Below are 10,804 nucleotides of genomic sequence, written 5' to 3'. Positions count from 1 at the left end.
GGATGACTGACAAGCACTGGGCCTTGAGTTTATGTCCAATCTTAATGAAAAATTATATCTAGCTTCCCAATTTGAAATTCATAGAATGCATGCTTGCTTGCTCAGGAAATATAACTAGTTGTTTTAACATTTGACAATTTCATAAACATAGTAGCTCTTTCTGTGTATGTTTTTCTGGCACTAATTTTCCGCCACATTAAGCGCTCTAAATCTCTAGCTATGGGCTTGGTCTCCATTCTTTATAATTCATGAGATGATCATCCAGAATAAGAAGCTTAGCTGAAAATTAAACTGCAGTTCCATGATAATTGGGGGCTGTGATGTGTCTGTGATGATATACCACCTTCAGAAAGCACCAGTTTCATTATGTTACACATTTTATAAGATGAGCTATTGCATATGAAAACCCATAGTAAATTTGTCTCTAAGATAGCAAACTATCTTAAATCAGGTCAGACCATTGGTCTGACTCTGTTTAGCTCAATGCACTGACTGGCAGTGGCTCTGCAGAATTTCAGAGTGGCGAATTTTCCCACCCTTGCTGAAGATGGCCAGGGACTGAACCTGGAACTCTTTGCAAAACATGTGCTCCCACCAATAAGCTGCAACCTTTCCCACATGTAGTACCAGCACTTTCCGGTTTCTTAGACAGGCATGTAAACACTTTTAGATACATGGCACACATATTCAAGAAAGGAGAGTCCAACTAAACATTGGGAATAACTTCTTGACAGCAAAATAAAAAATTTCCTTCAGTAGCACCTTAAAGACCAACTAAGTTTATATTTTGGTATGAGCTTTCATGTGCATACACACTTCTTCAGATACCACTTCTTCAGTATGCACACGAAAGCTCATACCAAAATATAAACTTAGTTGGTCTTTAAGGTGCTACTGAAGGAAATTTTTTATTTTGCCTCGACTCAGACCAACACGGCTACCTACCTGTTTCTTGACAGCAACAGCTTCTTTGACAGTGGAATGGACTTCCTCAGAAGGTGGTGGAGGTTTTTAAGCAGAGGTTGGATGGCCATCTGTCATGGCTGTTCTAGTTTAGATTCCTACATTGCAGGGGGTTGGACTAGAAGACCCTCGGGGTCCCTTCCAATTCTACAATTCTTTGATTCTTTCATGGGCTATTAAGATATTCTCCCCACAGTTCTCTTTACAATAAGAAGCAGCCTTCTGAAAGTTTAGAAGACAATCCTAAATTCAGTTTTAGGAGATAAGAAGTTTGCATTAAATTCAGACTTCATATCTAACCAACATTATTTTTAAATGAAAATGTTTATATAAGTGAAGCTTTCTACTTTTTTAAAAAATCAATTTTGATCCAGCACACCCACCCAGAGGAAGGAAAGCCAAAAAAAAAAAAAAACAATGAGCATTAAAGTATGATAATTTGGCATACACAGTATTGTTCCCTTGATCTCCTGCTACAGAACTAATATCTGATTTCTTCCAGCTTGGATACTTTCCTCAAGTGTAAGATTAATGTGCCCAATAAAATAAAAGCAATTTTGACACACAAGTAAGTATCTAACCCCTTGTAGGAATTCAAGTAATTTTGAGTTCTCTCATTTTTTTTTGTTAGTGATCACTGGACAGAATGATAGTTCTACCATGCAGTTTTCCAGTACTTGATTTTATTCCCTTTACAATCCACAAAGATGGTCCAAATTATTACCTTGCATCTGACGGAAAAGAACAAATGCTGTGGCAATTAAGATGGCTCCCAAACAGTTTCAGACACTAAATTCCCATGGTGTGTTCTGACAACAAACTATATATAACAACCTTGCTGAAGCTAAGCAGGTGTGTCTCTGGACCTTTGAGTGAATGGGAGACTGCTCAAAACCTCCTTTGAAATCTCTTGATGGAAGGAACCAGGCAGAGGGCCTTCTCAGTAGTGGCGCCCACCCTGTGGAACACCCTCCCATCAGATGTCAAGGAAATAAACAACTATCTGACTTTTAGAAGACATCTGAAGGCAGCCCTGTTTAGGGAAGTGTTTAATGTTTGATGTTTTATCGCATTATTATTATTATTCTGTTGGAAGCAGCCCAGAGTGGCTGGGGAATCCCAGCCAGATGGGCGGGGTATAAACAATAACTTCTTCTTCTTCTTCTTCTTCTTCTTCTTCTTCTTCTTCTTCTTCTTCTTCTTCTTCTTCTTCTTCTTCTTCTTCTTCTTCTTCTTCTTCTTCTTCTTCTGTTCATATGGGGGAAAATATCCTATCAGAGGAGGCTTTTGAATGCACAGGTTCAAGCCCTCCAATTCCCTTTTAAAAATAATAATAATATTTTACTGGTTTTCAAAAACAACCAAACAACACAAAAAACAAAACAAATTAACTTCCCTCTAGTCCCTTCCCTGGTTCCATTATTAAATTTATAACATATTTGAATCACTATTATCTATTCATTGTAAAATTACAAGTACCTTTAAAACCCTGCTAATGTATTAACCTATGTACAATGCTTCTGTATATATGCAATAAACATCTTCCATTCTTCCTTAAATTCATTGTCGTCTCTGCTTCTTATTTTCCTGGTCACAAAGCCCTCCCATTCCCAGCACAAACACCCGTGACAAAAATGAAAACTATACCACCAAGCCGTTGTAGATAATTTCCACCCCAACAGAAACAAATGGGATTGATCTTGTTTTTAATTTCCAACGGGGCTTTGGAAGTAGTTCTTCCTCTACCACGGACTCTGTCTCCTCTCCAAGGGCTATAGGATTGTTCTGTTAGTTGCCTGGAAACTATGTTTGTTGCACACCTACAACCATTTACTTTTAAAAGCCTGCCTTTTATCTAAAATTAAGGCCCAGTTCTGATGGTCAGGGTCAAGCCTTATTAAGTGTGTCTGTGGTGAAAGGGGGAAAGAAGCGAAAAGAAGTGGCAGACAACATAAGGGAGGGTCTGCCAAATGTTCTACGCACATTCATCGCTGAGTTTACAACAGTGGAAACATCATGACCCCCTCCAGCCCTACACATTGCAGAACTCGGCAGATGGCGTCCGACTGCTTAAGTGTTTGCATATGGACTCAGGCCTGTGAGGAGCTTCGAAGGCATGTGCTCAAGCTGTGTGTATTCTAGGCAAATAGGATAATAAATATTTCAAAAATCATATTATTTGCCAATATTGGCCCAGATTCTATTGGGGCAGGGTAGAAGTTAGATTCTGTGCCCTGCCGCAGTTATGCAACTCTGCATCCTTTTGCTTATTTTGAATAATGTATCCCATTTCTGGTCATCATGGAAAGAGGCAGGGAGGTATGCGGAGTACTGCATATCATCCATTTCTTACTGGCTTCTGCCTTGTGTTTTATTATTGTATTGGTTTTATATTTTGAGTGATGTAAATCAATAAGCTGTGAAGGGGTGGTCTATAACTGATAACCAAGTAAATTCAAATTAATCCATATAAAAGATTACATTTACAAAGTGGGAAATGTTACACTAGCAAATAAATTAAAAAGTATATAAAGCTCCCAACTCCTTGCATTTATTTCGTTCCCATGATGCAACAGATAATATTGGCTCAGCCTGTCTAATATGGCAAAAATAGTTGTTTTCCAAAACCTAAGAAGGGTGTGGGTTTCAATTTGTCCCTTCTTGCTGAGTGGAGATTTGTTTACTTCAGGTATAGGCAAACTCGGCCCTCCAGATGTTTTGGGACTACAATTCCCACCATCCCTGACCACTGGTCCTGTTAGCTAGGGATCATGGGAGTTGTAGTCCCAAAACATCTGGAGGGCCGAGTTTGCCTATGCCTGGTTTACTTCAATCCATAAGCTTGAACTGTCTTTGAAAGGGGAGACCACCTGAATCTATCTGGCCTGCCAAGCAGATGTGTGGGGGTGGGGGTATGTGAGAGTCACTCACTCTCATCAGGTTGAGGTTTTTTGGGTTTCCCCCTCTGCTGAAAGGTCACCCATTAGACATGCTGAATCAACTGCCCAAGCCATTCCTGTTTGCAACAGGCCAAAATTTAATTATGCACCTTCATTCTGTAGCTATTGTATCAAGAGAGGTTAATTAATTCCAAAGCTGACGAAGCTTGGAACCTATTAGACTGAATTCAATAGAGGCCAAATGGCAAATGAGAAAGGAGAGAGTGTGAGGCCCTTGTGTCCTAGAGATTAATTAGCACTTGGCCACTCTTAATGCAATGAGGCAATAAGCTGGATTTTTGCCGGCTCATGTTGTAGCCAGGTTAACACAAGGTTGTTGCCCCAGAACAACTCACAAGAGTTTCTAGAGGGGCAAGAGGTCTGTAAAAGAAACTATTCTTTGAACCAGGAGGGAGAGAAATTCACCCACGGATGTTTCCATGGCAAATTGCAGCAGTCTAGAACACTAGATCTCAAGGTCACCCCAAAAAAATTATTGGTAATTGATTCAGGACAGGCACAACATGACAGTTTATATAACACACCATTAGCTTGTGAAACTTATAGCCCCAAGATGTGATAATGGGCACTAGTTTAAGTGGCTTTAAAGAGAATTAAACAAGTTCATGGTGAACAGGTTTATCAGGGCTATTAACCATGATAGCTAAAATTGAAACTTTGCGTTTCAGAGGAAATATGCCTCTGAGGACCAGTTGTGTAAGTAAAGCATTTAAACTTACTTAAGAAGGGTAGAGGCAGGGGTGCACAATTGCAAACCCTTAATACCAGGACATTTAAAGGTCTAATAACACATATTTCCCATGCTTTGCAAACGCTGCATGTATTTCTGTTTTAAACTCTACTAAGGCCTCTTTTGACTAGAGAGTGAGTCAAGCCCCGTGCTTTTTGATTTTCTTCTGTAGTTTCTCACACACATAGAACTTCAGGATTAATTGTTATCAGGGCTATTTTTCTAGAAAAAGAGGTGCCAGAACTCACCATGAACACCTCCCTTGTTCTCTTATAAAGGCAATGGCGCCCACCTGAGAGGTTCTGGGACTGAGTTCTGGTGAGTTCCTGCTGAAAGAAAGCTTTGATTGGTATTCCCCTGTTATTTCCCAACACAAACAATAACAGAACACTATTGCCTGTATGTCCTTTTCAGGCTGGCCTGTCAGAGAGAGCATCACCAAGATGGATTATAGGGATCGCAGTAATTTAGAAACATTAAAAAAAAGAAAAAGAAACAAGAAACATGGAGATGGGAGTTTAGAGATGACCCCTGGAGAAATGTGTGTGGAGCCTGACTGGCTGAAGAAGCTTAAGCAGAAACCAATTGCTGCTGTGCTGAATGTTTTTAAATTGTTGGAAGTCACCCACAGTGGCTGGGGAAACCCAATCAGATGGGTGGCATATCTATAACAACAACAACAACAACAACAACAACAATTATTACTACTATTGCTGCTAATCAATATAACCACTATGTTAACTCTCATGTGAATACAGTGGTACCTTGGTTCTCAAACAACTTGGAACCCAAACACTGCAAACCTGGAAGTAAGTGTTTGTGAACTTTTTTTGGAACCCGGAAGTAAGTGTTTGCGAACTTTTTTTGGAACCCGAACATGCTTCGTTTTGAGTGTTATGCTTCCGATTTGAGCGCCATGCTTCCGTTTTGAGTGTTACGCTGAGGTCTGTCTGTTTTTGCTATTTATTTTGCGTTTTTGTTTTTGCATCGTTTTTTTTTGTTTTTGTGACTGTGTGGAACCCAGCTCAGCTACTGATTGATTGATTGATTGATTGATTGTGTGACTGCAGTACATTGTTTATTGCTTTCATTTTATGGATCAATGGTCTCATTAGATAGTAAAATTCACGTGAAATTGCTGTTTTAGGGGTTGTTTTTAAAAGTCTGGAATGGATTAATCCATTTTGCACTCCTTTCTATGGGAAAGCGTGCCTTGGTTTTGGAACACTTCGGTTTTGGAACAGACTTCTGGAACGGATTAAGTTTGAGAACCAATGTACCATATTGAACCCAAACTTATTACATGGATGTATTTTTCCAATAAAGCCCCATCATGTTGATTGAGGAGGATCACCAGAACTGGTGTGGCCAAGCCGTGTCACCAGCAGATAACTTATATCTGACCAGAACATGTCATTTCCAAGAACAGAGGAAAGAGAACAGTTTGCTAATGGCGCTACACAAGCACTTAGCAGCAGATTTTTCAAGCTTTGATAGATTTGTTAGCTTTATCATCTGTAATAAGGGAATAATCAGTTGCCCCACCACCTTTGCCAGCGCAGACCTTGCCCTGAAGTGCTGATTACCAAACACCTCTGACAAGACACACAGCTCTGATGAGCCTATCTGGAGTCATGTGTGAGTGAGAGCCACTTAAAAAGCTATCAAGGATACAGAGTGGGCATGCCATATTAATAACAGACGAAGCCCAAAAGGAAATTAATGTTGGAAATTATTAAGATGGGAATTAAATAATAATATGGAACAGCTGTATAGCAGTTTCAAGTGTTCAAAGCACTTCACATGCATTTTTTTTTAGCTGTAACAGTTTCTACACTCTTGTAAGGCAGGGTTAGCCAAGGTGGAAAATGTTCTTGGACTCCCAACTCCCAGCCAGCATGGCCATTGGTCAGGGTTGATACTCCAACACCTGCGGGGAATCGCATTGCCTGCAAGTCAGCATTATTATCTTCCATACTGCAGGTGGGCAAGTATATGAGGACATTGTTCTAAACCTGTCAGAAGACTGTGTACATTTCTGAGATGGTGCAGTCCCAAAAAGGATATTGGTGGGATAGGCAGAGAAAGGGGAAATGAAAATGATTCAAAGATTCGGAGCATCCATCATATGAGAAATGTTCAGAGCTTTATAGTTTGAGGGGAAAAGATGACTAAGGGAGGCCATGAAAGAGATTTATAACATTATCAACCATGTGGAGAGAGGAAGAGAGAGAAATTGATTTTCAAGTAGTTGTGGGACTAACAAAAAAAAAAGAGAGAAAGTACTGTACATCTTCACACAAGTTATGGAGTCAGTTATGGAATTCACAAATATATTGTTGCATATGTTGGCATCCGTCTGTCTCAGGATACAGTGGAGGAGTGCACCTTTGGAGGTGAAGTCCAACTTTTGGAAGGTTACAGTGCCTGCTGTGGCTGTAGAGATATAGATACAGGAGAGACATGTGTTGTTGCAGCTGGGGCAATTGAAGGCTGTAGTGCTCCAAAAGGGGAAAGCTCTTGTCTCATAACATCTTTCTATGTGAATCTTGGAAGACATTTTTGTTCCTCCTACCGTAAGACTGCAACCCTAAACAGACTTATCAGGAAACACACCTCTCTTAACACAGTGGATTTATTTCTGAATAAACATGCATAGGATCGTGCTGCATTTAACCTTACTAGTAGGATTCTTCTTCCCATTGCTCACCTCTTCTTTTCTACTTCCTTTGAGCATCACTTTGGGTCTTTCTAATACAGGGGTTGCCAATAGGGCAACCACGGGAAATTAGGCTTGACATAAGCATTCCGCTGTAGCCCATAAAATACTTGGTTGTGGGGTGTATGGCATGCTCACAATAGTTTCTCTGGTTTGCAAATGTGCCCATGGTTCCAAAAAAGGTTGGTGAGCCCTGCTTTAAAGATGTTGGGGAGAGGGGGCAAATTTCTGAAAGCTGTGCCATAGTTCAAAGGATGCTCCATAAAGTAAAGTGAAAAAACGATGTCCTTTCTAGACTGAAGTCTAGAAACCACCTATATGTTGGGGTATGAGGGAGATAAAGAAGAGAACAAAATATAGCAGCCGTGAGATCATACACAAAGCTGTTTAGTTTTTTTATTTAATGGTCAAGGTCCTGGTCAAATAATGACAAAGAGTGATTTTATGGATAAAATGGCAGACTTGTCCTTGCCAGAGTTTCTCTTCATTGCCATTATTGTGGAGGAAATATGGAAGCATGGCTATTTTAGTGTTTTCCACAGTGGAAGAAATTAGTTTGTTTTGGAATTCCCTGCTGGGCCATCTCTGCTAATGAACACATGTGATAGCAGTGATGAGTGCCATGACAGTCACTGATAAGATGAGGCAATTTCACACAGTAATGAGATAAGCTCTTAAAGTCACCTTATAGTTACTATGGCTTTTTTTTTTTAACCCAGCATTCTGTGGAGGAAATAAGAAATTTCCAAAGCAGTTAATTTGTGTAAGAATTCAGCTGCAGGGCTTGGTACCAGGGGCTGAAGTATGCATTTTCATAAGGCACTTAAATAATTTCAGGGTGAAGCGAAGCTCTTAAGTCTGCGAGAGACTAACATTGTCGGAGGAATATACCGGTACTTAACAGAAGTGTGAGGCTAATGCTGAGAAGAAGAAAGGAGGGAGGGGCAAAATAGGGAAAATCTGTATTCAAGCAGCCAGCTTATTCTAAAAGAAGTGTGCTTTGCAACGCAGTGTTGAGAGATAACACTTTGTGAAAGAAAGTGTTACCCTCAACACTGCCTCTGACCTGAAAGACAACATGGGGAAAATATGTCAGTCAGAGGGAATGAGCCATAGACCTTGTCTTCCTGCAAAAGCCAAATTAACTTTTTGTTCCAGTTTTACCTCAGGTTTGTCACTTCATACACTCACATGCCCCTCCCTGCAAGAATCCTGGGAATTGTAGTTTGTCAAGGATGCTGGGGTTGCAGCTATATGGGGGACAAATTACAGTTTCCAGGGTTCTTTGAGAGAGAAGTCGTGCTGTAAATGTATAGTGTATATATGTTCAGCCTAAATTTTCCATTGGGAAGGAAAAACATAATGGTTTGTGTCCAGCAAAGTTGTCCTGTTAGTGCAAGGACTTCTCCCTGCACAACAGGACTTTCTCTTTTCACGTCATCCCCCCAACCCAATCTGCTCCAGAGGGTTTGGGGAGAACACAAGGGACCTGTTGTTCAGGTGAAAGTCCTTTGTGTCAACAGGGCAACTTATCTGGATCCAACCCAATAGGGCCCCAAGTCAATGACCTCCAAGAAGTCACTCTTGCAGTTCCTTTTCCCACACCACAAACCCACCTATTAAAAAAACAACAATAATCTAGGAGAGGAAATTAACTTCTGTTCTCTGTTAAAAAGCTCCCTGGTTCTGCAAGTGACTGCTGTATTTTGGATGTGTACAGAAGCATATTGCCCTCCTGACTCTCAGTTGTTCCTTATCAGGCACAAAACTGTTTGACAGCTTAAAATATCAAGTTACATTTGCATTTGGACAGAGGATGTACAAATAACTCAGACAGCGAAGTACTGAATTGCCTCGTTTAGATTACCCTTGAAATCATCCAGGCACCTTCAGTCGGATGCTTTTTTTGGTCTACATAACTATTGACCATATATAATGAGGAGTAACTGAGCGATGTGGAGCTCAGTGGAGTGTAAACAGCTTCTCCTGCTCATTGCTGGAGCTATGGGGAAAGTTACACTCATCATCTTCATGATGTATGTGGGGTTGCTACCCCATTTACCCAGAGTTGTCAGCTCTGAATGTTCAAAATGCTGGAGGCAGAAACTGAAACACCAGGTTTTAATAAAAAGGCAACATTTTCCGTGTTGACATTCATACCTATGGATTTATGCCTCAGAAAATGCTTGTGCCTTCTGTGCTGGAAAAAAACCATGAACTCTGCCGCATGCTAGATTCTGTAAACGAGTCCTTATATCAAATGTCACAGCATTTATTGTAAGAAAACTGGTTTTCCCAGCATGAAACCTTGGCTTGAATTCATCCTCTGCTCCAGCTATTCAGTCTACCGTAACTAACACAGCAGAATTGGGCTCCCCACTCTCTTATCTCCTTGGCCAAAATCCTGGTCCATACTCTGGTGACCTCTGTGGCCGTGACAAATGCAGTTGCCATTTCTTACTGCATCTCACTGCTTTCTCCCTTATAACCAAACACTCCACTGCCAAAATCATGTGCCTTTCTCCCTGCCCCTTCTCAAACCCATATACTGGCTCTCCTTCACACACACACACATACACACCTCTTTCTGACTCTCTCCAGCTTGCTGCTTTTCTTCTCGGTCACATCACTGCCATGCCCTACTCAAAATTCTGACTTTGTCTTCTAACCAGCCATGAGGTGGGGCCCATTTTCCATCTCACACAGAAGCCCCTTTCATTTGTTTCCCTTAATGGCCCATCACCCAGGCTATTACCTCAACACAGGAAGCTAGACAAGCTTATATTTCAACACTTGCTGGATCCAAGGGTTAGAAGGGTCTTTCATACAGCCTACTTCCTCCCCTCCAATTCATAAACAATATCCTTGCCACCTTCAGCTACCAGAATTATCAACCTCCCTCAAATTACTACACTGTCCCCTTATTCCTGGGAACTTTCCCCAAGAGTCCTCCATTGTGTTGCTGCCAACCTTCCTTCACATGGCTCCTCAAAATCTGCAAACCTTTAAGTCATAAGCATTTTGGCCTACTCTGTAGTCCTGATGTCCAATTAAAATGAAATCTAAATACATGTAAAATGTAAATTTGGATGGCTAACCTTTTGGGCTCCAGCTCCCACGAGCTTTTGCTTGCTCTCTATACGTCCTCAAACTGCAGTCCTCTTAATTAGCACCAAGACAAAGTGAGCTTTTGTGTCTACAATCCATGTCTGCATTAGGAGGTGGGTGGTTCTGACAATGGCATCTGAGCTCAGCCAGACCCTTTCAGAGGTGTAGGTCACTTCCAGCTTTTGACACACAAAAACAAGGTATGGCACCAAAAAAAGAGGCGAGCGATTTATTTCTATAATCAGCTGATTTGAGTTCATCAAGATCTACTCTTGTGCCATCAGAACTGGCATATTTTAATTAATATTTATAAACATTTTAACA

This window comes from Zootoca vivipara, chromosome 5 (genome assembly GCF_963506605.1).
Source record: "Zootoca vivipara chromosome 5, rZooViv1.1, whole genome shotgun sequence".
Taxonomy (NCBI): Eukaryota; Metazoa; Chordata; class Lepidosauria; order Squamata; family Lacertidae; genus Zootoca; species Zootoca vivipara.
This window is presented reverse-complemented; position numbering follows the sequence as displayed.